The following is a 27,646-nucleotide window of genomic DNA, read 5'->3' as shown; positions in this document are numbered from 1 at the left end:
GTAAAGAGATCTGTGACATTTGTTTGAAAGGCTGTGTGATAAATGAATGATTTTTTTCCAAATAAAGTAAGCAATAGTTCTGTCATTTTAAACACATAATAGTTAGAAGACTCGTTTTACTTAGACTGGAATATTATGCCAGGGACAAAGTCCACACAAAGAAACACACAACAAAAAGTAGCAAGAAAAAGAAACAGTTAAGTGCAGCCCATCAGCCAGCAGTTCATCCATGCACCTCTACAGAGTCCATCTGTCTGTCCCATACACTGAAATGGAGGAGTAAACTCATCAGGCCGCTACTCTAACAGGAAAATGGGCAGCTGTCCATACATAACTCCTCCTGCACCTTAACCAGACAAAGTAAATCATTCCATAGGCTGAAAACAAAAAACCATAAGTACACAATGTTGCTCTTTCCTCCAAATAAAATCCATACTAAAGGTCCTATGTGACTCCAAATATCCAAGTAGAAATGGGGTGCTCTGAAATGTCAAAGAAAGAATTATTTTGTAAAGAAAGAAAGCACACATCAAAATAGTCTAATTCCACATGTGAACAACAAAATACTGTGTTGCCTGACAGCTCCACATGTCCTCTGAGGGTGGCTGGGTGGCTCCTGCACTGTCCCCACAAAGAGTGCCTAGTCTACCTGATTGCACTGGTACCCAGTGCTCTTCTCCCTCAAAAGGAGAGAGTCTTTTCTTTGAGTTAAAGCAGGGGTGTCCAAACTTTTGGCATCTCTGAGCCACACTGAAAGAAGAGTTGCCTTGAGCCACGCATTAAATATACAAACACTATCAAAAACACAAAGACATTTCCTAATGTTTTGAATAAATTTACAATTTTATGTTGGGCTGCATTCATAGCCATCCTGGGCCTTGAGTTGGAGACACCTGAGTTAAAGGATGTGCACTGGGCAGGGAGACCTTGCTAGAACCAGATTTCCTTGTGTGGTTTTATTTTTATTTTATTTTATTTTATTTTATTTTATTTTATTTTATTTTATTTTATTTTATTTTAATTATTGTTCAAGTACAGTTTTCTGTCTTGTGAGGTTTTAAAATTCAGGTGTCATTTCCATCTTTAAAAAATCTTAAGTCCACCTGGGTTTTGTGTTTTCAGTTCTGTTGTGAAGTCCAACCGCAGTGCCCTCTGCCCACATAGAGAATGTGTTCTGAGGTCAGCAGTAAGAGACAGTGTCTCCTTTTGGCACCACAGAGTTAACAATGAAGTAGGAAAGCTGTCCTGGCTGCTAGTTCTGAATGCCCTTCTTCCTCACAGCACCAACAGCATGTCCATCCATACCCAGGGCATTGATGATGTTCTCATTATCTTTGGTGTTGACCAGCTTCAGCTCCTGCTGCTCCAGCTGGTCCCTTTCTGGTGCTTTGTGGGCAGGAAGTCTGACACTGATACCTGTGTCACTAGCATGTGAAGAGGACTCACCCCTGCATTGTTCATCTGTCCAGGCATAACGGGGATCACCAGGCTGAGGCCCTTTTGCAGTTTTTATTAGTAGCTGCTGCTGACCTAGAGAGAGGTGCCTATTGCACATGATGACTATCTGCACAGATATCATTCAGGCGCTGCTGGCGGAAGCTAGGGTGGCCTAGTTCATCTCAGTAACAGGTTCCACTTTCACTTTTTGGTGATCTCCATTCTTCTGCAGCTCTGCCTTAAGAGGGGCCAGCAAGGCCTCCTGAGTGATTGATTATAGCTTGCCTGGTGACAGTGTTCCTGTTCCCTGGGGCCAGTCCAGCCATGCTGGTGTTGGATGCAGCTGGGAACTTGTGGACCATGTGAACCATCTGCATGATGGGCTGCTGGGAGGTTGAGGTGTTACAGAACACAACAAGGGGGGCCTGGGATGATATACTATTATTGAAAGAAGGCCCCGGGTCCGTTATGTCCGCCGCCAGAGGAAAGATGTCTCTCAATGCCAGAGATTCGTGAAAAGGAAAGGAAATGTTTATTTAATGCTATACTAACTTAAAGTAGTGACCTAATGTCTATCAAAAATCCTAAAGTCCCTAAAAACACCCACAAACACACAGTCCTTCCTTCCTTTCCCCTTTGCCCAGTCCAGAGTACCGTATCTCAGGAAAGGAAATAGAAGTTCATGGCTCAGGCAGTCCTCTAGTTCTTCTCAGTTAGTACTCCATCTCAACTGGGAGGCCTCCCTGGGTTCCCGGCACCCTCAGATGAGTCACTGGGATCTCTGCTAAAACCAGGTGGTGGTTCCCCCTTCTAAAGCTGTGGGGGTCCCCACTCTGCCAGGCTGCGTGGTTCCCTCTCTCTGGGATGCGGGAGTCTCCACTCTGCTAAAGACACGTGGTTCTCTCCCTCAGGGCTGCCGGAGTCTCCACTCCGTCAAGTCTGCGTGGTTCTCCTCCTCAAAGCAGCATGGTTCTCCCTCTCTCAGGGCTGCGCATGGTTCTTTTCCTAAAGCAGCATGGTTCTCTTCCTCCAGGGCTGCGCATGGCTCTCCTTCTTAGAGCAGCATAGTTCTCCCTCCTAAAGCAGCATGGTTCTCCTCCTAAAGCAGCATGGTTCTCCCTCCTAAAGCAGCATGGTTCTCCTCCTCAGGGCTGCACATGGCTCTCCTCCCCAGGGCTGCACATGGCTCTCCTTCCTAAAGCAGCATGGTTCTCCCCTCCATGGCCGCCAAATCTGGGTTTTAAATCCCTGCGGCCAATCTTCCTCTGCAGCCTCATTTCCGACTCCTCCCACATTCGGCTTCACATGCCAGAACTCATATCCTTCCAGCTTTACTGGGCTGCCATCCTGAGTCTGGGCAGGTGTGGCCCCATGTCCTGGAGCCAATCCTCTCTGAGCTCCCACACAAGGGCTGTAACTCAGGGACCCCCCCCCCCCAGTTACATCTGGGTGAGGAAGTTACTTCCATTCCCCTGGCTTAGAGCTGATCACAGCTACTTAACATATCTATGCAACCAGTCAAAGGTTATAGATATGCCAAACGACCACTCCAGAGCTTAGCTGCAAGGCTGTTGCTATGCAAAACAGCTCTCAAAACAGCTCTCAATGGCCCTGCTCCATTTGTCCCTTCCCCCAACCCACACCCTGGGGTGGGGGATGGAGACATCTTAAAATCCTCTGGACACCTTAAGTTCTGGACCGCATTTCAAATGCCCATTTGGGGTCCCCCCTCTTGGCTGCACCCTGTAACAGAGGTAGTCATGGGGGCAGAGACAGTGTAGGTGTGAGCAGCTGTCACTGCACTGTATCATGAAGGGCAGCTGTCACTGCACTGCAAATGAAACAGACTGACTAGACGAAGTCTCATGCACTTGACAAACCACGCCCCATGGATGACAACCAAGTTGGGCTGTGAGGCACCAAGCTTGGGGCTCCAGAGGGTGCCAGCAAACCTTCCTACCCTCCACAGCAATGGAGGGACTCTTAATGGAGACTTTTAAGAGTCTGGACCAATGGACCACACCAATGGAGTGAGCAGACAGAACTCCAGGGTGATTAGGAGCAGCTTGGATACTTCCAGACAAGAGTGGTCCCAGAGGGGGTCTAAAGCAGGGCACTCCCCTAGGCCATCTTTTTCTAAAAAACTTACTTTATTAATTTGCTTCCAGAGGCAGGATCTTTCCTTCAGAATGAGCCTTTGCTTGGTTCCTCCTGGGAAAGTGGTATTTTGATGAAATGACAATTCAGAGAGAGATTGTGGCGAGTTGAATTCTACCAGCCCATGTCCACAGTCTTGCAATATGGATAATTTTTAGTGATGTGTGTAAAAATTCCATTTAGGGTGAGCTGCTTATCGGGATCAATCATAATTGCTTATACTACTAATTGTGTACAGAAATACACAGGGATGACTTTGAATCATCCTTTATGCTATCTCCACCTAAAGCTTCCTTTTCATTTTCTGGCTGCACGTTGTCAGCCGTTAAATTTAGGTCAGATGGTATCACATAGCCAGTTTCGGACCCTAAAATCCTACTCCCCAGGACTGAATGGGAAGGAGTTTGCAGCACTGATGGTTCCCCTGGAGGAGATCAGGGGGCTGATGACTTGGGATGTGGTGTCTGGAATGCTGACAGTCACGGGTGAGATGTGTGCCTACATCTACTATACCAGGGGCTTGGGCTTCTCCTGCTTCTTCTTCCTCTTCTTGCTTGTCAGGGCAGTGGATGCAATATTTGTCCTCAGGCACCTGAAAGTACACAGGTGTGACAACTGCAGCGGTGTACCGAGCCTCTGGAACATCCTGTCCGTGAACATTCCATTCTAATGGAGGCAGCACAGGTAGAAGTCACCGCCCACGTGTCCCAGAGTGGCCCATGCTCACATTCACAGAGCCCTGAGAGTGGTTGTGGGTGATGGTCACCAAGACATTCATCCTCAGGTAAAGTATTCAAACTGGTGGTTCTCAAGGCATGCCACAGCTCCACCACCAGGCAGGGCCCCTCTGCCTGTGCCTATGCTAGCCTGGTAGCTTACAGGAGGCTCACCAGTGGGTCTGCACAGCTGGGCACCTTCTGCCACGAAGCTGCAGCCACAGAACTGAGGCTAAGCAAAGCCACCACCTGGCAAGTAATAAGCTAAGGCTGTTCACACTTCATTTTGAAGCTCCTATGGATCTTCAGGCAGTAATCTCTGCCTGGTCTCCAGGCAGTAATCTCTAACCAATGCCCCAGGAGTTCAGCTGCTTTTCCCAGGCACCAAGATGGGCCTTATCTGTAGTTTCTGAAACGAAAGCTTAACATACATATTACCTGCTAGATTTATGGCTATATAGCTTAAGCTAAAATTTTCCAAGTCTTAAGCCCCCTATCAAACCCTTAATAAATATTCTATTAATCTAAATATTGTGTAATTCTTTCCCCAGCTTCCAGTGCACATGACCTAAATCCAGTGTAGGAATTAGGTGATTCTTTCAAATAAGCAAAATACATTATACTTCTCTTCTATTGTATTTCAAGACAATGGAGAAAAAAATGTCCACATGCTCAATGCTGCAATCTGTTGTCTCAATGCCATTCTGCCTCCTCTACATGAAACGGACCTCATACATGTACCATATTTTTAGGACTATAAGACACACTGGACCATAAGATGCACCTAGGTTTTAGAGGAGGAAAATAGGGAAAACTTTTTTGAAACAAAAATTGTGTTAAAATATTTAACAACCTATGATCCCGCTCCACCACCACCCCCACACACAGTGAGCCAGGTAAGCTACATTTGAACTATAAGACACACCTGCCTTTTCCTCCCAAATTTGGGAGAAAAAAGTGCATGTTATAGCCCAAAAAATACAGGCATATGCATACAGATGGTGGGTGAATGACTAACAACATGAAAGTGAGTTAGAAACTTAAAGAGCTAGATAAATACAAATGGTTATATGAAATTCTGCACATTAAATAGTTATATTCACTCTCTCTATTTGATCATTCAAGTTGTGGCTTAAAAGATTAGCATAAAATGAAAAAAAAAACTAACATGTTTAATAAGTATGTCAATGTCATTACAGAGGCCCTGAAATTCAAAACACAAATATGCCTTAACAAAAGAAGTATTTCTTTATCGTTGAAATTCTAAACCTGCTTAGAAATTAATAGTGTCTTAAGACTCTATTAAAGTTAAAATATAACTTGTGAAGAAAAGCTATTGTTTATACATATTTTTTTTCCTTTCATTTGACAGCCAAGGTTTCATTAGCAACAAAAGAACATGTATGTGAGTGAATTCTTTCCAAATACTTTTATAAAACATCAGTTTTTCCTAGAATAACTAAGTATAATTTTTCACTTATGTTTATGTCAAAAAATAAAAAGTATTTGACATTATTAATTTTATAAATATAATTCTACTTAAATATATAGAAGGACTTTTCATTAGAAAATTTTTTCAATAGAAAAAGGTAACTACCTCGATTATTTCATTTTTGATGAATGGATGTTTTAATGCATATTTTTATTGTTTGTCTTAAAAATTATTATTCATATTTCTTATATGTAACTCTTACTAGGGTTCTTTAATATTTTATGTCACTGGATAATAACCATGCCAACAAAGTATCTATTAGTTTAATGTTTTCACATGGTTAGCATTATAGCTTATAATAATTGATATTTTACTTTTGAGGTTAAACTTCAGACATACTACCTAGGGCAATGCTTTTTTAGAGACAAATGTTTAATCCAGCTGGCAGTGCCTGGGGCAAAATATTCTGAGGGCTGGACTTTTGATTTCCTGCCCTTGCCTTTGCAGAATGATGTTGGATATCGTTTTCTTTGGTAAATGCATGCCAAATTTAACACAATACTTATATAGGCATCTAAAAGGTGCAAAATAGTAACTCAAAAGGTAACTTATTTAAAGTTATCTTAGCCAAGTAATAATATAAAAAGCACAGTAAAATCAACTAATTTAGCAAAACATACTAATTTAATAGACAGAAATATCTTGAAAATGTATTCAAAGGTTCTTTTGTTGCCTGTTTAAAAACTTCATCAGCAAGGGTACAGGGAAACATCAGTTTATTTTGCCCCTGCTAAATGCCAGAAACTGCTCAAGGCGCTTTGTCCCATTCAAGAGCACTTACATTATAACTATGAGGAGACTATGTCTCACTTCATTCAAGCTGGGAGCAGATATTTTGCTACAGTTTATAGTGCATGAAAACTTAAGGTCATAATCACCATAAACACTTTTATAGGGTTTAAGACAACTCACACTTATCTGTTGAAATCACATCTTATTCTTTTGCTGTGTTTAACTGTGTTACTCCCCATGGTTTTGGCAAAATGATGCAAAACTAAATAATATCATCAATCTCAATCCATGACCAGTTACTTCAACCTAATTTTACTATGTTCATGTTCCTTACTATTTCACACTTGGCTAATAAGAAATGATTACTTAAACAGTTTGAAAACAAGGGCAGTGAGTTACAATGTACAGTTTGCATGGCTTCAAACCACAGAGGGTATATAAATACAGAGAAATTTCACCCACCAGTTAACTGAGCCAGATTACATAACCTGTTTGTGAAGTCAAGAGTCTTAGCTTTAGCCACTTAGGCTTAAAGAGTGAAAGAGTATAAGAATATTCTCCCCTTAGTACATAAGTTTTTTTAGTAGGAAAAAAAATTCTTCTTAAGTTTTCAACATACTGGAGAGAAGGAACTTTACCAGAACTTAAAATAATGAATCAGAAACCAGAGTTCATTGACCTTAGTTTTCAACTGTGTGAATCATATGATACATGGGTTGAGAGTCATTTCATTACTCTGCATTTCTTTTCATTTAATTGTAAGATATGAACAATGATACCTCACAGGTATGATGGGAAACAAACTTTATTTATGTTTTTACCAGATGTTGATTCTTTTTACTGCACATATTTTGTGTAAGTTGGTCCTCAAGTAAGGGGATAGGAAAACATTAATGGTAGCCACATCATTAAATAAAACTCATCTCAGGTAACAGACGTCATAAAATTGAAGAGCGACTTTCTCTAAGTCACATGTGGTGCTAGAAGTCCCCATCTCTGCTTCTCAAATACAGTAGTCAGTGTTCCACTTTATTCCTGTTGTCTATAATATAAATTTCTGTCCTTCAGTCACACAGATCATAAAGTTTGGAGAGACATCTTAGAACACTTCTTAGAATTAATGCTCAGGAGAGCCCTTATTCTATTTTTTAAATTTTAATAATACATTTTATTTAATTCAACATATCAAAAATATTTCAACATGTACTTTTACATTCTTTTTTATATGCAATTTCTTTGTTTTAATTTATTGTTGTTCAGTTACAGTTGTCCTGCCTTTTTCACCCTTGCTCATCCCAACCCCATCCCCCCGCACTCCCACAGTCAATGATCCCCATTGTCCATGCCTATGAGTCCTTTATTCATGTTTCTTTGCTTCACCTTTCCAATTCCTTCTTCTGTTATCCTCCTTCCCCCTCCCCTTTGGTCTCCACAAGTTTGTTCTTTATTTCCAAGTTTCTGGTTCTATTTTTCTCATTTATTTCTTTTGTTTATTAGGTACCACTTATAAGTGAGATCATATGATATTTGCCTTTCACCACCTGGCTTATTTCACTTAGCATAATAGTCTTCAGTTCTATCTGTGTTGTTGTGAAGGGTAGGAGTTCCTTCTTTCTTTTTGTATTCCATTGAGTAAATGTACCACAGTTTTTTGATCCACTCATTTACTGATGGGCACTTAGGCTGTTTCCAGCACTTGGCTATTGTAAATAATGTTGCTATGAACATGGGGGTGCATTGGTTCTTTTGAATTGATGCCTCAGGATTTGTAGGGTATAGTACCAATAGTGGGACTGCTGGATCAGAAGCAGTTCCATCTTTAGATTTTTGAGGAAATTCTATACTGTTTTCCACAGGGGCTACACCAGTCTACATTCCCACCAACAGTATACTAGAGTTTCCTTTTTTGACATCCTTGCCTGCACTTGTTGTTTGTTGAAGTTCCTAGGAACAGAAATAAGTGCTTTTAAGTTTTTGCCTAGAGCCTCTGCAATCACTAAAATGGCAATAAAAGACTGCCACATGCAACTTCAGGTCAAGTTGGAGGTGTAGGTAGACACACTTTGCCTTCTTGTGAAAACACATAGAGAATCACAACTACATCTCAAAACAAATAACAACCATAACTGTCAGAAAATCAAGCTGTATGGAAATACAACAACCAAAGATTTAAAGAAGCCACATTCATCGAGATGGGTAGGAGGGGTGGAGCTGTGGAAATGGGCAAAGAGGCGTGGAGATGGTTAGGACTTGGAGATGTGTCAGCAGCGGAAGGGGCAGTCACACACTCATGTGTGGTGAATAAAAATCAGGAGGGATACTGTAGGAGTGAGTGACCCCAGCCCCAGGCCAGACCACACACCTCAGGGTTCCAGCTCCAGGAAGATAGATCCCTATAACTTCTGGCTGTAAAAACCAGTGAGAGTTGGGGCAGCAGAAAAAACTGCTGGATTTTCAAGATAGTAAGTTTAAAGGCCCCACATGTACTTAGAACATATGAAAACCCACCCACTCTGGGGTTTACCACCAGAGCAACAGCTGGAAGGGCACCAGTCGCATATAGGAAGTGGGTAAAGTAACTGGAAATGGGGAGAGAGCTAGGAAAACTGTCAGAAGCCAGGCAGCAGCATTGTCACCTCTCCAAGCCCTCTCCCCACACAAAGCCACAAGTGGTGAAGGGGGTTGTCCCACCCTATTGATTATCTAAGGCCCTACCCCACATGATTTACAGTTGCCTTTCCTAAGACAAAGAGTCAAAGAAGCTCTACTGAATACACAGAAACAAAAACAGGTTGCTGAATTGAGTAGACAAAGAAATATGTCCCAAATGAAAGAACAGAAAAAGAGTTAAATGGAACAGAGATAACTAACCTATCAGCTACAGAGTTCAAAACACTGGTGCTCAGGATGCTCAAAGAACTCACTGAGTACAGCAAAAACATAAGGGAAAATAATGAAGCTTAAACTAAGTGAAATGAAGAAAAATCTGCAGGGAACCAACAGTGGAGTGGATGAAGCTGAGAAATCAACAATTAGGAACACAAGGAAGGAAAAAAAGCATTCAATCAGAACAGCAGGAATAAAAAAAGAATTTTAACAAAGGGGAATAGGCTTAGGAACCTCTGAGACAACTTCAAACATACTAACATTTGAATCATAAGGGAACCATAAGGAGAAGAGGAAGACAAGAAATTGAAAACTTATTTGAAGAAATAATGAAAGAAAATTTCCATGATTTGGTGAAGGGAATAGACATACAAGTCAAGGAAGCACAAAGAGTCCCAAACAAGTTGGACCCAAAGAGGATCACATCAAGACACATAATAATTAAAATGCCAAAGGTTAAAGGTAAAAAGAGAATCTGAAAAGCAGCAAGAGAAAAGCAGAGAGTTACCTTCAGAGGAGTTCCCATAAGACTGTCAGCTGATGTCCCAAAAAACTTTGCAGGCTAGAAGGGACTGGCAAAAAGTATTCAAAGTGATGAAAAGCAAGGACCTACAACTAAGATTACTCTGTCCAGCAAAGCTGTCATTTAGAATGGAAGGATAGATAAAGTGCTTCCCAGACAAGGTAAAGCTAAAGGAGTTCATCATCACCAAGTCATCATTACATGAAATGTTAAAGGGACTTTTTTAACAAAAAGAAGATCACAACTATGAACATTAAAAGGGCAACATATTTATAACCACTGAATCTTAAAAAACAAACTAAGCAAACCAGCAGAACAGGAACAGAATCATAGATATGGAGATCATTTTGAGTGTTGAGAGCTAGGAAGGAGAAGGGGAAGAATGGGGGGGAAGTGCAGGGATTAAGAAGTATATTTGGTAGGTACAAAATAGACATGGGGATGTAAAGAATAGTATAAGAAATGGAGAAACCAAAGAGTTTATGTGCACAACCCAAGGACATGAGCTAAGGGGGATGCATATTACTGGAGAGAAAGGGGTACCAGGAGGTGGAAGCAAAAGGGGAAAAAATGGGACAACTGTAATAACTAATTAATAAAGATATTTTAAAAATAAATAAAAATAAATTAAAAAATAAAGGATGACAGAAGAGAGAGAGAAAAGAAGAGAAAAGAAAAGAGAAAAGAAGCAAAGGAAAAGGGAAAGGGAAGGGAAAGGAGGGGAGGGGAGGGGAGGGGAGGAAAAATGCCAGGTGCAAGAATTATGGGATGATTCTGTAGAAAAGTGAAGGAAGAAGGAAGAAAGATGGTTTCCAGTATGAGACAAAGTCAGCCAGGGAAAAAGAACTGTAGAAGTGTGTACTCAGAGTGACAGCTTCAACAAAGGGACTGTCTCTGTACTCCCCATTAACTGGGAATAATCAAAGGTAATGATGTGGCAAGCACCAGTGAACTTCCCCAGGTAAACACTATAGATATCAAATATATTCTTAAATTTTAAAATGAAGGTAACCCAAAGCTTTAGGTGTCTTCAGATAAATTCCCAGTAGTGGAATTGTTGAGTCATATGGTAGTTCTATTTTTAGTTTTTTGATGAACTTTCATGCTGTTTTCCATAGTGGCTGTACCAATTTTCAATCCTACCAAAAATGCACCAGGATTCCTTTTCCTCCACAGCTTTGTCAACATCTGTTGTTTGTTGGTTTATCAATGATAGCCATTCTGACAGGTGTGAGGTGCTATTTTATTGTGGCTTTACAATAATTTGCACTTCCCTGATGTGATGAATGATGTGGATTTGCCACCTGTATGTCCTGTTGAGAGAAATGTCTATTCTGTTTCTCTGCCCATTTTTTAATTGAATTGTTTGTTTCTTTTAGTCTTTAATTGTGTGAGTTCTGTTATTATATTTTGAATGTTAACCCCTTATCAGATGTGTCTTTGGCAAATATTTTGTACCATTCAGTAGGTTTCCTTTTCATTTTGTCGGTTTCCTTTGCTGTGCAAAAACTTCTTAGTTCGATGTAGTCTCATTTGTTTATTTTTTTTGTTTCCCCTGCCTGAGAAAAAACATCAGAAAAAAATATTGCTAAGAGAAATGCCAGAGATTTTACTGCCTATGTTTTATTCTAGAATTTTTATGGTTTTGAATTTTACCACTTTTTCTCTTTTAGTTTACTGCATTCCATCACAGTCACAGGGGAGGGGTAATTGCATACTCATATGTTTTAAAAGACCTTCATATATAAGATCTTTATTTTTCTTCACATCTTTGTTTTTTTAAAGATAAAAAATCAAAATGGAGGAAAAATCCGATAAGAAGACAAATTAGAAAACAGCCACAGAATATTTTGTGTCAACTTTTGTTAGATCAACCAACCACAAAAAATTCCAAGAAAGAAATTAAAACTTGGGACTGCTTTTTCACAAATGATATTGTAGATATAATTTTATTACGTACAAATAAATACATAAATCCTATCTCAAGCCAGTTTTCACAAGAAGGAGATGCTAAACAGATAGACAAAACCAAATTGGGAGCATTTTGGGGCCTCTTATATGTAGCTGGTTTACATCACAGCAATCACCTAAATTTGCAGAATTTATAGACTACAGATGGTAGTGAGATTGAACTTTTTAGACTACAATATCTTTACAGAGATTTACATTTATTCATACTTGTATCAGGTTTGATGACAAACTTACCTGCTTCAGGTGCCTGAAAGTGGACAAATTAAGCAGCTGTGGGAGATGTTTTATCAGCATTTGTAGAAAATTGTAAATTATGTTACTCTATAAGACAGAACATAATGATAGATGAAATGCTACCTGGATTTAGAGACAAATGTGGGTTTAGACAATATGTTCAATCCAAGCCCAGTAACAATGGTATTAAAATTTTTGCTATGATCAATTCAAAAGTATTTTACACAGGAAATCTTGAAATGTATGCCAGTAAGCAGCTCAAAGGTCCTAACTTGATTAGTAATAAACCAGCAGATGTAATCAAGAGACTTGCAGAACCCATTTACTCGTCTGGATGTAATATTATAGCAGATAACTGGTTCACTAATATAAATGTTATCTCCAACTTGAAAAATAAGTGACTCTCATATGTGGTACTGTTCATAAGAATAAACCCTAGCTACCCCTTAAATTTGTGTTTTCTAAAACATGACATGAAAAATCCAACTCATTTGCAGATTGCATACTTTTATCTCATAGTCCCAAAAAGGGAAAATGTAATTTTAGTTTCAATTATGCTTTTCAATGATACCATAAATTTAGATTTGCAAAAACCTGACATAATAGAATATTACAATCAAATGAAGTCAGGAGTTGACACTGTGGATTAAATAATAGGTACATATAATGTGGCCAGGAATACCAGAAGGTGGCCTATGGTTACATTCTACACAATTGTGAATATTGCAGGAATAATGCTCAGACTATTCATAGGCTAAACAGCAATGTGAAAATAAGGCACAAAATATTCATTAGAAATTTCATAATGCAGTTAGTATCCGGACAAATAAAAAGGTGTTCCAGGTCCTTACAGGTGTGAATAAGCCTTTATACCTAAAACTTGAATTTCAAACACAAATTTAAGGAAATCCTAACAACATAGATACAGCTCCCTCAACAAGCAGAAAAAGGAAAAGATGTGTTAGGTACTCTGCATCCAAAATGAATCACTTATCAAACTATTTTTCCAAGTGTCGTAAAAAGTGCTCAGGCCTTCAGCACAGCAATAATGTTTACAATGACTGTTACAATGTTTTGCCAAGCCAACTATTGAATATTCTGATTAATTAATGTTAAAGACAGTTTTTGGTTTTATTTTCTAGCAATATCCATATCTCCACTATTCAAAAAGAAAAAATTTTATTCTTTATGTTTTTATATTTCTTTATTTAATAATTTCTAGATTATAACTGAAAAATAAATGAATGTATCTCTCAGATACATGCAACCTACAGTGTAATTTTTTTGACTGCGACCTCCACAATGTTAAAAGCAAATTGTTTTCACTGTGATATTGGACACTGCAGGTATCTGTCCATGGGTCAGCAGGAACCTCTGAAGCCTTCTTTGTGACCTAGATATTTTTCTTCTCCCACCCTGTGGCTTTTTCCTAACAGACATTCATGACTTTTATCATCTCATAGCTATCCAGGCTGCACTTCCTAAATTTTAAACACTTTAATCAGAGTTTAAATTAAAAGTGCTGTTTGTCAACACTTAACACCCAGTGAAAGCCCAACTTTTATGACAAACCATTGAGTGTTGTCTAAAGAAAATGATGCTTCTCATCACAGCTTCAGCATTTCCTCTTTTTTTATTTTAATTGTTATTCAAGTAGTTTTCTACCTTTTCCCCCATCCCAACCCTCCCCACCTCCCTCCCATTTCCACGCCCCCTTGTTATTGTCCATATGTCCTTTATACTTCTTCCTGCAAACGTAAAAAGATGCTCAGTATTGCTAGCTATCAGAGAGATGCAAATTAAAACCACAGTGAGACACTACCTCACACCAATCAGAATGGCCATCATAAACAAAGCAACAAACAACAAGTGTTGGAGAGGTTGTGGAGAAAAGGGAACCCTAGTGCACTGTTGGTGGGAATGCAGACTGGTGTATTCACTATGGAAAACAGTGTAGAATTTCCTCAGAAAACTAAACATGGAACTGTCTTTTGACCCATCAAGTCCACTGCTAGGATTATATCCTAGGAACCCTGAAACACCAATCCAAAAGAACCTATGCACCCCAATGTTCATAGCAGCACAATTTACAATAGCCAAGTGTTGGAAGCAACCTAGGTGCCCATCAGTAAATGAATGGATCAAAAAACTATGGTACATTTACACAATGGAATTCTATGCAGCAGAAAGAAAGAAGGAGCTGCTACCCTTTGTGACAACATGGATGGAACTGGAAAATATTATGCTAAGAGAAATAAGCCAGGTGGTGAAAGACAAATACCATATGATGTCACCTTTAACAGGAACCTAAACAACAAAACAAACAAACAAGCAAAATATAACCAAAGACACTGAAACTGAGAAAAGGGTGAAGGGTTTGCAGCATCTCCTCTGTATTGATGCTCGGTTGCCCCTGCTGATCTCCATTTCCTGGTTTCTTCTTCTCCCTCTCACTCCTTTGCTCTCTCTCCTACATAGTAATCTGACAAAAGAAATGATTGCTGCCTAGCACCCCTTCCTCACTGCCCTCCCCTGCACTACATATGAATTTTACTATTCAAGTTTTACTATTGTCATAAAGGTGCTTGTGCTGGCTTTTCTGAAAAAATAATCATAATAATAACACACACACAAACATAAACCTGTCCTTAGGCCTACCAGTCTTTCCCTCACTCTGGCCCTTACTTAGTCTCCAGTTTTAATAGAAACAAAAGAAAGATTATTTAGCAAATTGGAGGAGAAATAATTTGATCATTACCTAAAAAGCTGTTATGAGAACAAAATAAAAACTATTCAACTAAAACTAATATAGTTAAGAGAAATAAACAAACAAATTTGATGAATTCACTTTGGGCTAATTGACCTAGAGCCATTTCTACATCAGCCTGTCTCTTCAAAAGTGATGTTAGCAAAAATTTTAATAGAAGCTGGCTGGAGCCAGGTTATGCCTCATTTACATGGATAACAGAACTCTCATCTGTTCCCTAGTACAGTACATTTTGATATAATACTTATTGCACATTAGTTTATTCTTTTCATCTTTCTTTTTCTGTTTACTTTTATCTCATCACTTAGATTTTCTCTACTCATTGAGCATAGAGAGACTTAAGGTGAGAATCATTATTAAAAGCCTTTTATCCAAATAGCCTGGTATTTCCAGAGTTTCTAGGACAGTTATTGTCTACTCATTCTATTGTCTTGGGAGGGAATGGGCCCCACCCTTTAGGCATACAGATCTTTATTTATGGAATAAAATTTTGTTTTTGGCATTCAAAAATTATTGTAGTCCCCCATTTATCCATGGGGGATAATTCCAAGACCCTTAATGGGTATCTTCCAAGACTGCTATATCCACTATGATTTGTCATATACATATGTACTTATGATAAATTTTAATTGATAAATTATGTACACTAAGAAATTAACAATAATAACTAATAATAAAGTAGAATAATTATAACAATATACTTTAAGTTATGTAAATAGGGTCTCTCTCTCTCTCTCAATCTCCCTGATAGACAATCTGGTAACTGCGCCAGATACCAAGTGACTAGTGAGGGAATGGTAGAAAAACATACACAGCATGGGTCTGCTGGACAAAGGCAGGATTTACATTCGGGGATGAAGTGGGACATCATGAGATTTCATCACACTACTCAAATAGCATGCAATTTAAAACTTATGAATTGTTTATTTCTAGAATTTTTCACTTAATATTTTCAAACTTTGAATTTGGGTAACTGAAACCATGGGAGCAAACCATGTATAAGGGGAGACCACTATACCCATAATCACTTTCTATTTTTGGTTTATTTAATTGTTTTTTGATAACTTCTTTCATTGGTCAGCATAAAATCTGCTGATTTGTCATTGTATAGAACATTCTGTTATAGTTATTTGAACATTTAGGTATATCCACCTTTATTCCCTTATCATTGCTACTCTGATAAATACAATAACCATAATAAGAATCTTTGTGATGACCCTCCCCCAAAGAAGGTCCTTATAAAGCTTATGTAAACTATATCAATATAATATTTTGGGGGGTCTTTAACTAATTTCATATTAATCAGTTGTTTTTCTTTGTTTCCAGGAGCCACATTTCAAAAGCAATTTTCAAGGTTATATTAATTATTTATTATCTTTTTAAAAAATATTACAATTTTTATAAAACATTTCAATTGCAAATCAAGGTGATAAGATGATAAAACATATTTTTCACAACAGCAGAAAAAAGTACCAATACCCCTATATTTTAAAAATTAATTTTAGCCCTGGCTTGTGTGGCTCAGTGAATTGAGTGCCAGCCTGTGAACCAAAGGGTCGCTGGTTCAATTCTCAGTCTAGGACTCATGCCTGGGTTGCTAGCAAGTTACCCCCAGTTGGGGGGTGGTGCAAGAGCCAATCATACATTGATGTTTCTCTTCCTCTCTTTCTCTCCCTACCTTCCCCTCTCTGAAAATAAATAAATAAATTTAAATAAATAAATAAATAAATAAAATGAATTTTATATTTGCCCCTAAAATAAATAACATCAAACATACATCAATTAAATTTTAAAAGTTGCTTTTAAGTATTCCTAATATTTTAGTAAATACAATTTCAAAGTACAATTTGATGTATAGCAATTTTGACATCAGCATTGTGAGATGTTTGCAAGGTGTTTGCAAGATCTAAAATATCACCAAAGCAGAATAAATATCCTCTTTGTATAATGGAATAATCAAAGCAACTATTTGTGAAAAACCCTTCCAAAATGCTTTTGCTTAGAACCTCTGTCATAGAATTTCTCAAACTGGAGTAGTATCTATGTGCTTTGTTTTTTTATCCACACTTAAGAATATGTTCATTGATTTTTAGAGAGAGAGAAAGGGAGCATGCTCATGCATGAGAGAGAGAGAAACATTGATGTGCGAGAAACAACAATCTGTTGCCTCTTGTACCCACACTGCTGGGGGATTGAACCTGCAGCCTCTTTGGTTTATGGATGTATGATGCTCCCTCCATCCAACAGCCACCCAGTCATGGCTATGTGCTTCATTTTTAACACACAGGATTGCAGTATTTTTAAATCTAATGTAAGTTTTTAATTTAATGTTCAAATAAAACAATATAATATTCTTATACATATCTATAACTCTAATCTATAAAAAAGACATTGGATTTTTTTATACTCAACACCCATCCTCTTCTCCATGACCTGATGTGCTTCCAACTATAAAACAAGTACTAGATAAAGATAATTTAAATCACTTTATATTGAATTCTTACTGGGTCTAGGGTGGAAAGATTTGTTCCAACTGTGGAACTTAACTCAGTCAGCTTTTTAAATTTATTTCCTAAAAACAATGAACTTGTGGATATGAGAGAGTGACACCACCCTGACTTCAGTAACAGAAACAGAGGAACAGTGACAAGACTGTGGTTTGAGTGAGATGTTTACCGAAGACAGATCTGAACTTAAAGTTATGACATTTTGGTAAAGCTAACCTCCAAATATCAATAAATATTCTTCAAAACCAAATTTAATCTTTGTTAATGAGAGCAATTTCAGTTAATAGAGTGCTATTCAATGGGTTGGCAGGAAAGGAAAAGTAAAGGGAAGTGGGGGAGAAGAGCCAGTGTATGAGAATGCCTTATAAAGGAGACTGGGTCATGAAAGAGAGCAGAGGAGGCAGAGGTTCCTGTTAGGATGGCAGGGTAGGGGGACACTGCCCACCTCCTCCCATCACCACACCAAAATTACAACTAAAGGCTGAACAGAAGTCTTATAAATGATATAAAAAAGCCACATGGAGATTGTTAGGAGGGGCAGAGACACAAAACGTGCTGGCCTCACACTCACATGGGCAGTTGAGAATCAGAGTTCCCCATGAGGAGTGAGGAGTCCCAGCCCCACACCAGGTTCCCAAGTCTGAAACACCAGTGTCAGGAAGAGGAACTCACAAAATATCTGCCTGTGAAATCGGTGGAGGTTTCCACCCATCTGGGTGAAACATAAGGCTGCTAGAAACCCAGGCATCCTCTTAAAGGGCTCACCCACAGATTCACTTGCTCATAGGCACTCACCCTGGACTCTGGCAAAGGGATAGCAGCTTGGAAGATGCCAGAGACATGCAGGTAGAAACAAGGCTGTTTGGCTTCAGGACAAGGGCTGGGGGGAGGGTTGCCATTGTTCCTGTATTGAACCCTCCCTCCCACATAATCAAATCTGAATCTACAGTAGTCTGGTGAACTCCACTAACTCCAACTTGATGACTCCTTAAGACTATATCCCACAACAAAGGTTGGCAGGCCCCAGGTGGTTGGTGGCTGGCTTTTGTGTACCCTGAGACTTTTGCTAAATGGTATAAGGCCCCACACTGGCACCAAACCTGAATCTGTATTCACCTGGTGAACACCATTCATCCCAGGCTCACCCAACTCCCATACTGTCCAATGCTCTTCAGGGGCTGAAACTTAGAGGCAGCTGGCAAGCAAAGGCAGATCTCTACATACCTTCTGCCTTTTGCCAACCTGCTCCAGACCTGATACTGGTGGCAGCAGCCTTGGTTCACAGCATGACTTCTCCTATGTGCATACAGGCCCAGCAAAGGCAGCTACCAAACATGGATCACTTTGTAGCTCCTAACAGATAGCTCAAGGTGGACCACAGGCAGTGTTTGACAGACAAAGACAAATACTGTATGATTTTATTTGTATTTGCAATCTAAAGAACAAAATAAAAACAACAACAATAAAAAAACAGAAACAAAGTCATAAATACAGGGAACAAAATAATGTTTGCCGGATGGGAAGGGGTAGAGGGAATGGGTAAAAAAGGCAAACAGTTTAGGAAGTACAAATTGGCCATTGCAAATAGTCATGGGGATGTAAATACACCATCGAGAGTATAAACAATAATAGTGGAATAACTATGTATGGTGCAAGGTGAGTTACTAGAATGATCAGCCGCATCACTCGATAAATCATACAAATGTCTAACCAACAGGCTATACATCTAAAACTAATATAAAATAATATTGAATGTCAACTGTAATTGAAAAATAAAACATAAATAAATAATTAAAGTCGAGAGAAGGGCCATTAACTGGTGGGAAATGTGTGGCCTGTGTCTTATTTATGCTAGTGAGAACAGTGGAATATTATTGGATGATAAAGAGAACAAAGAGCTTTGCCAAACCTATCTTGGAATATAAATTTAAAGGTTGTAGCTGAAAAAAACGAATGTGGAAAAAGGTAAATGACTTCAAGTTCTTAGGTATAGGCACAACATATTTCAGGGTGCCAAAAGAATTTACTGATGAAATACCATATTGCTAACATCAGTCCTTGAGAGAAGTATAAATGTCCCAAAAGGGAACATGAGCAAAAATCTTTTGCATTGTCCAAACAGGGGCAATGATAGATTCTGCAGACCAGTGAGCAAAATGCTGTGCAAAGTGCTATACTACATTATTGGATGTGGGCTATATAAATGTTTAGGAAAAGAATCCAGGATCACCAAGCAAGTGATCTTGTGGTCACTTAGAACAAACTGTGTGCATTTTACTTTAATTCTTTCTTTGAGAGAGTTTTAGACCAGCAAGTCAAAGAAGTGGAATTCATGCAAAGATGTTACAAACTATACCCCCACAGACCAAATCTAGCTTGCTCACTTTTTAAAAAAATAATGTTTTTGGAATAAAGCCATGCTTATTTATTTATATTTATTTAAGGCAATGACCCTTCTCTCTCTCTTACACACACACACACACACACACACACACACACACTTTCTCTTTGGGGAAGCCAGCTATAATGTTATTAGAAGAGATCCATGTGGCAGAAATTAAGGAACTAAATGAGATCTTCTGTCAACATCCAGTAAGGAACCCAGACCTATAATCAAAAGATGAGTGAGTAAGACTTCTGAGAAATTGATCCTCCAAACCCCAGTCAAGCCTTAAGATGACTAAGTGCTGGCCAACATTCTTCCTGCAACTTCATAGGAGACCCTAAGCCAGATCATTCCAGATAATGCCTCTCCCATATCCCTGACCCTCAGAAATTATGTGTGATAGTAGATTTTTGTTTATTCTAAGTTACTACATTTAGGGTTTTTTTTCTTGTGAATCATGTTCACCATTCTTACAAATGAACACAGGGCTGACTCATTTATGTGTTCAGCTTTTATCCAAAATCACTGATGCATCTGAAGTTATTGAAAATAAAGGGATTTAAGACATAAATCAAAAATTTCTCACCTTGTCTGGTGTGGCTCAGTGGATTGAGTGCAGATCTGTGAACCAAAAGGTCACCGGTTCAATTCCCAGTCAGGGCATGTGCCTAGGTTGTGGGCCAGGTCCCCAGTAGGGGGCCTGCGAGAGGCAACCACACACTGATGTTTCTCTCCGTCCTTCCCTTCTCCTCACTCTAAAAATAAATAAATAAAATCTTTAAAAATTTTTCTCCAAGCGTTTTTAACTCCACATTGCCAGCAAATATGTTTTTATAATATAAATTTTACCCCATTCTATTCCTACTTACAATCTTTTAATAGTTCTCTATCGTCTGCAAATCAGAACCCAGTCTGCAGGCCAGGTCCTTCAGTGGCCTGACTCCAAGCGTCTTCCCTGTGAATCATTCATCCTCACAAAAATGTTTCCGGGCTCCTATATTGCTTGATTATAAACTCCCTGAGTATAGGTACATGGTGTCACTTATCATACACACACATACACACACACACACGATTTGGATATAGGTTCAATCAAGTGGACAAATGCATAGTTAATTGTTCATACCCAAAGCATACTTAATGATGATGTTATGCATCATTCTTAAGTTTTGTGGTCAGTGTCATATGGCTCTGTCTTTAGCCTTTTCCCATTCAACATTTTAATTCCTAATATTAATAAAGATATACATTTTATCACTTTTGCTCACATAGCCAAATCATTGTGAATAAATCAGATAATGAAATCAAAATCCCATGAAAAAAATTTTTTAAAGATTTTATTTATTTATTTTTAGAGAGGGAAGGGAGGGAGGGGGGAGAGAGAGAGAAACATCAATGTGCGGTTGCTGAGGGTCATGGCCTGCAACCCAGGAATGTACCCTGGCTGGGAATCGAACCTGGGACACTTTGGTCCCCAGCCCGCACTCAATCCACTGAGCTACGCCAGCCAGGGCTCCATGAAAAAAATTTTAATGTTAAAATAATATAACATATACTTCAAGATGAAAACTTCAAGATGAAACTTAACTCGAAAAAATATAGAGTCCTACACTTAGATAAATGATAATTACAATATTTCAAGATGGAGACTATGATTTAATGATAAGCCTTATGGAAAAGAGTGAAGATTTTCATTAAATATACTTTGCTAATGTGTATTTTTGTTTGGTTTGCTTTTATTTGCCTAGAAGAGACTCCACTACATAGTAAACATTCAACGAATACTGTTTGAATGATTAGTAAATGAGTGGATCAAAAAGCTGTGGCACCTTACACAATGGAATACTATGCAGAAGAAAGAAAGAAGGAACTCTTACCCTTGCAGCAGCACATATGGAACTGGAGAATATTATGCCAAGTAAAATAAGCCAGTCAGTGAAAGACAAATACCATATGATCTCACCTATAGGTGGAATCTGATGAACAAAATAACTAACAAAATACAACCACAAGCATGGAAACATGAAACAGGCTGAAAGTGGCCAGAGAGGAGGGGAGAGGAAGATAATGATGGAAAGAAGAATGAGGGACTAGACAAAGAACATGTATGAGTGACTCATGGACAGGGACAATGGTGTGGGGACTGACTGTGGGAGTGGGAGGTTGGATAGGTGAAGGGCAAAGTGGGGAAAATCAGGGTAACTGTAATAAAATAACAATAAAAATGATTAATAAAAAATATTATTTGAATGAATATGTCAGGTGTAAGTTATGACTACTACAAAAAGCCATTAAAACATTAGGTTGTGTTAATAGAAATAGACATACAATAGAACAAGAAAGATGATACCCTTTCCCATCCACAGGCAGACCACAACTGTAGTAGGATTATGCCCACTTACTTCTGAACAACACTCTTTGAAATGTATGTGTAAAGTCATACACATAAGATTTCAGCAGAAAGTTGCCAGAATTATGATGATTCTCAAAAGCCAGCAGGAATCTCTGAAAACAGAGGTTAGTCATCAGGGTCACTATCTTTAAACAATTTACAAAAAGTATTTATGTTGAAGAGGGGTTTGATTCATTCTAGATTGTGCCAACATAGAGAGCTAAAGCAAATTACAAGAAGAAAGATTGTAGTCAATATGAAGGAAGGATTTTCTAGAAGTAAGGCCTATGCTGAGACACCAGAAATGTTTTATGAACTAAGAAGTTTCTGCATTTTGACAACCACTAGTCAAATGTTAGAGGGAAGAATAAGAATATCATAATGTATCAGACTTAGCAACCTCTAAGATACTTTCAGTACTTCCTCTTTTTCTTCATGGAAATTTTAGTTTATTTTATTTTTTGTGCCATTTTTCCCCCTTTATTCCCCTCCACCCTGCATACCCCCTCCCACCCACATTCTCTCCCTTTAGTTCATGTCCATGTGTCGTAAGTTCTTTAGCTTCTACATTTCCCATACTATTCTTGCCCTCCCCCTGTCTATTTTCTACCTACCATTTATGCTACTTATTCCCTGTACCTTACCCCCCCTCCGCTCCTCCCACTCTCCTGTTGCTAACACTCCATGTGACCTCCATTTCTGTGGTTCTGCTCCTGTTCTAGTTGTTTGATTAGTTTGTTTTCAGTTTTGCTTTAGGTGTTGTTGTTAATAATCGTGAGTTTGTTGTCATTTTACTGTACATGTTTTTTATCTTCTTTTTCTTAGATAAGTCCCTTTAACATTTCATATAATAAGGGCTTGTGATGATGTACTCCTTTAACTTAACCTTATTGGAGAAGCACTTTATCTGCTCTTCCCTTCTAAATGAAAGCTTTACTGGATAGAGCAGTCTTGGATGCAGGTCCTCGCCTTTCATGAGTTGGAATACTTCTTTCCAGCCCCTTCTTGCCTGCAAGGTCTCTTTTGAGAAATCAGCTGACAGTCTGATGGGAACTCCTTTGTAGGTGATTGTCTCCTTGTCTCTTGCTGCTTCTAGGATTCTCTCCTTCATTTTTGCCTTGGGTAATGTAATTATGATGTGCCTTGGTGTGTTCCTCCTTGGGTCCAAGTTCTTTGGGACTCTCTGAGCTTCCAGGACTTCCTGGAAGTCTATTTCCTTTGCCAGATTGGGGAAATTCTTTATTATTTGTTCAAATAACTTTTCCACTTGTTGTTCTTCCTCTTCCCCTTCTGGTATCCCTATAATTCAGATGTTGGAACATTTAAAGATGTCCTGGAGGTTCCTAAGCCTCTCCTCATTTTTATGAACTCTTGTTTCTTCGTTCTTTTCTGTTTGGTTGTTTATTTCTTCCTCCTGGTCCACTCCATTGATTTGAGTTCCAGTGTTCTTCCCATTACTATTGGTTCCCTGTGCATTTTTCTTCATTTCACTTATTGTAGCCTTCATTTTTTATCTAATTTGTGACCAAATTAAACCTATTCTGTGAGCATCCTGATCACCACTGCTTTGAACTGTGCATCTGGTAGGCTGGCTACCTTTTCGTCGCTTAAAAGTATTTGTTCTGAAGCTTTGATCTGTTCTTCCATTTGGGCCATTTTTTTTTTGTCTTGTCGCGCCTGTTATGTATAAGGGGTGGAGCCTTAGGTGTTCACCAGGGCAGGTCAGCCCAGTCACTGGGTTGTGATACTGTCTGCGGGTATGGGGTCTGAGAGGGAACAATGGTGCTTGCTCCGCTCTCTGATGGATTTCAGTCCCTTCTGCCACTTCCCCCAAGCAAACTGGGCCTTTCTGGTGCTGATTCTTGAGTGGGTGGGCTTGTGTACATTCTAGGACCCTGTGGGTCTCTCCAGTGAACTCTCTTGTGAGGCTGGGAGTCTCTCCCACTGCTTCAACCCCCACAGGTATTTTCAATCAGTGTTTTGGGGCTTTATTTCCCTGAGCTGGGGCCCTGGGCTATGTGATCTGTCTTGCTCCCCAACTTCACCTGGTCTGCACACAAATGTGAGGCTGCTCAGTCAGCCAGCCACCCTGTGCACCTCACTGGGTCTGCCTGCTGCCACCCCATGCCCAGGGTCTGTCAGCCACTGCTGCTTTGTGTACCAGGGTCTGCAAGCCTTTGCTGCAACCCCTCTCTGCCGGCCGCCCAACTCCGCCCCTCCTACCAGACTGGATGAATGTGTCTAACTTCTTGGTTGTTGGACTTCCATCCAGTTCAATTTTCTGTCATTTCTGGTTGTTTTTTTTTTTATCTCTAAATTTTTGTTGTCCTTAATTTGGTTGTTCGAGGAGGCACAGTGTGTCTACCTATGCCTCCATCTTGGCCAGAAGTCCCCCAGTACTTACTCTTTTAATGATTTCTGAATAAGATGATATCAAAAGTGAAAAAAAGATTTCCTTGGACTCATAAATGTTACAGGGTGGAGCCAACAGAGGGTCCCCAAAAAGGGATTTGGAATGGGGTCCAGAAAATATTAGGTGTCCAGGAAATATTAGGATGTCCTCACCCCCCCCCCCCCCCCGCACAGGTGTGGTTTGTGGGAAGGGACACATGGAACAGGGCCATTGAGACCTGTTTTGCATAGCAACATGTTTTCAGCTAAACTCTGGCATGGTCATTTAACATATATATAACTTTTAACTGGTTGCATAGATATGTTAAATAGCTGTGGCCAAGCTCTGAGCCTGGGAAATGGAAGTAACTTCCCCACCAAGACATAACTGGGGGCAGGTCCCCCGAGTTACAGTGCCTGTGTGGGAGCTTGGAGAAGATTGGCTCCATGACAAGGGGCCACACCAGCCCAGACTCACGCTCATAGCCCAGTAAAGCTGGAAGGATATAAGAGTGCTGGCAAGTGTAGCCAATGGTGGGAGGAGTCAGAAATGGGACTGCAGAGGAAGATTGGCATGGGAATTTAAACCCAGATGCGGCAGCCATTGAAGGGAGGGGGAACCACGTGCCTTTGCCAGAGTGGGGACTCCCATGGCCATTGTGCAGAGAGGACCACTCAGCTGTGGCAATAGAAAGGAGAGCCACTCAGCTGTGGACATGTAAGAGAGCCACTGGGCTTTGCCAGAGTGGCGGCCCCAGCAGCATTAGTAGGGGAAACCACCACCCGGCTTTAGCAGAGATCTCGGCGACACAGCTGATGGTGCCAAGAACCGAGGGAGGCCTACCAGCGAGCACGGATTAGTGGGAACAACTGGGGGCTGCCTGAGCCACAGACTTCTATTTCTTTTCCTGAGATATGATACCTCAGACTGGGCAAAGAGGGGACAGAAGGACTGTGTGTGTTTGTGGGTGTTTTAAGGGACTTTGGGATTTTGATGAAGACATTAGGTCACTACTTTAAGTCTGTACAGCATTAAATAAACATTTACTTTCCTTTTCAAGAATCTCTGGAATTGAGAGATGTCTTCCCTGTAAGACAGCAGACATAACAAGCCTGGGGAATTCCTTTTGGTAATAGTATATTGCCCTTTGGCCCGCTTTTGTTTCTGTAACATAAACACCATGAAAAGATAAAGTAGGAAACACCACAAATTCAAGAATATGAGCCCAATATTTATCTGAGGGAAGCTGATAAACTAAAACAATGTAATAATGAAAATGAATTTAATTTTTACCTGTTATTTTCTAGAAATGAAGTTATACACTTATAAATAAACAGACAAGGAATAAAAAAGCATTTAATTCTAATTCAACCAATAATTATAACAATAAATGGTAACAAAATGACACAAGTATAAGATATTAATGAAAAAGGTACCTGAGCAATTAAGATATTATCTAAGCCAATTTTTAATATAAATATATTTTTTACTATGACTTTCACAAGAATGACGCATTAGTACTGTCCTTCTGATATGATAAGTATACATACATCTGTCCTAGCTGATGTAGCTCAGTAGGTTAGAGCATTGTTCAGTACACCAAAAGGTTGTGGGTTTGATTCCTGTTCAGGGTACGTACCTAGGTTTTAGGTTCAATATTTGGCCGGGGCATGTACGGAAGGCAATAGATTGATGTTTCTCTCGCACATTGATGTTTCTCTATCTCTCCCTCCTTTCTTCTCTCCTTCCTTTTCTCCCTTCCTCTCTCTAAAAGAAATGAAAAAGTGCCCTTGGGTGAGGATTTTAAAAAAAGGATACATCTGTTGACTACTGTCACCCCAATAAATTTAATTAGAAAAACAATGTAAAAATCTGACGCACATCACAGTAGGAAAGGAGGTAAGGGCTCTCCAAACTGGTACCAAGTGTCCACTGAAGAAATCTTCATTCAGCAAAGAGAGGATGTTTTCTTGGACTCCATCATTTCCATTGTACTTGCCTTCAATCCTTCATTCCAGCACCAGTTGAACCAATTTTCTTCTGCCACTCTAGATTCCTTCAAAACCTAGGTCAACTGTCCCATCTCTCATTGGCCCAGGCCACCTCTGGGATTCTGTGGCACTATGTCTTTGGTATGCAGCTGTCCTGCAACCCTCAGGGGCGCAGTTGGGAGCTGGAAGTGAGGATTGACACAACATTCTATTACCAAAAGTAAACAGCACAGGTACATTAGCAAACGACACTTGGACATATACCTAACAACTTCACAGAATACATGCTTCCTTCCCAAATGATACACAAGAGCAAAGGAAACCCCTGGATCATTTAAACATGTGTAGGAGGATTCTGCAGGCTAGGCACATGGGAAATCAAGTGGGCTTTGTTTACTTCTCTGCTCCCTGCACACAGAAGGAAGTTAGTGCCTGAGAGCTGGAACCAGGACTCTATGCTGGCTCCTCCCTGACTTTGAATGGTGTCACTACTCTGCTTCCACCTGTTTGGGGCCTTAGTTCCTTTTTCAAAATGGAGGAAAGATGGCAGAGTACAAGTGGAAGGGGAGATTTATGGCAGGAGTGGGGTGAGGATAAGGACCTCTAAAACAAAACAAAAATAGAACAAAAATGTAAAAACCAAATTTACTACTCTAATATTTTATAACAACAGAAGATAGCTGGAAATACTACATGCTAACACAGACAATGATACACAATCCCAGAATGAGGAGTCAGTGTTAGACTAAGAGCCCTTTCAGTGGACCACCAAATGGATTAGATCTACTGTGTCAGCCGTGGTCCTGGAGACCCCACGGGCCCGCCATAGGGCCCGCTTGTAGCACATGAATGCATACAGCACATTCTTGTCTTCATACAACAGAGGGAGTTTCAGGGTGACCTCCAGAAGCTCTGCACCTGCAGCCATCACAATGAACTCAGAGATGTCTCTGCTGAGGGTTTTGGTGGCCTCACTGGCTCTTTTCTGAAGCTGTACAGAGTTACATGACTGCTGACTTAGGTCTGACAGTCTCTTGGTGACTTGGCAGTAACCCAAAACCAT

The 27,646-nt window shown here is 39.6% G+C and overlaps 1 pseudogene; it reads right to left on the bottom strand.

Annotated features, from left to right (window-relative positions):
- Positions 1-1,252: 1,252 nt before the first annotated feature.
- On the bottom strand, positions 1,253-27,646 carry LOC114507311 (annotated as a pseudogene).

This window comes from Phyllostomus discolor, chromosome 10 (genome assembly GCF_004126475.2).
Source record: "Phyllostomus discolor isolate MPI-MPIP mPhyDis1 chromosome 10, mPhyDis1.pri.v3, whole genome shotgun sequence".
Taxonomy (NCBI): domain Eukaryota; kingdom Metazoa; phylum Chordata; class Mammalia; order Chiroptera; family Phyllostomidae; genus Phyllostomus; species Phyllostomus discolor.
The sequence above is the reverse complement of the archived record's forward strand: the minus strand, read 5'-3'. Positions and strand labels throughout refer to the sequence as shown.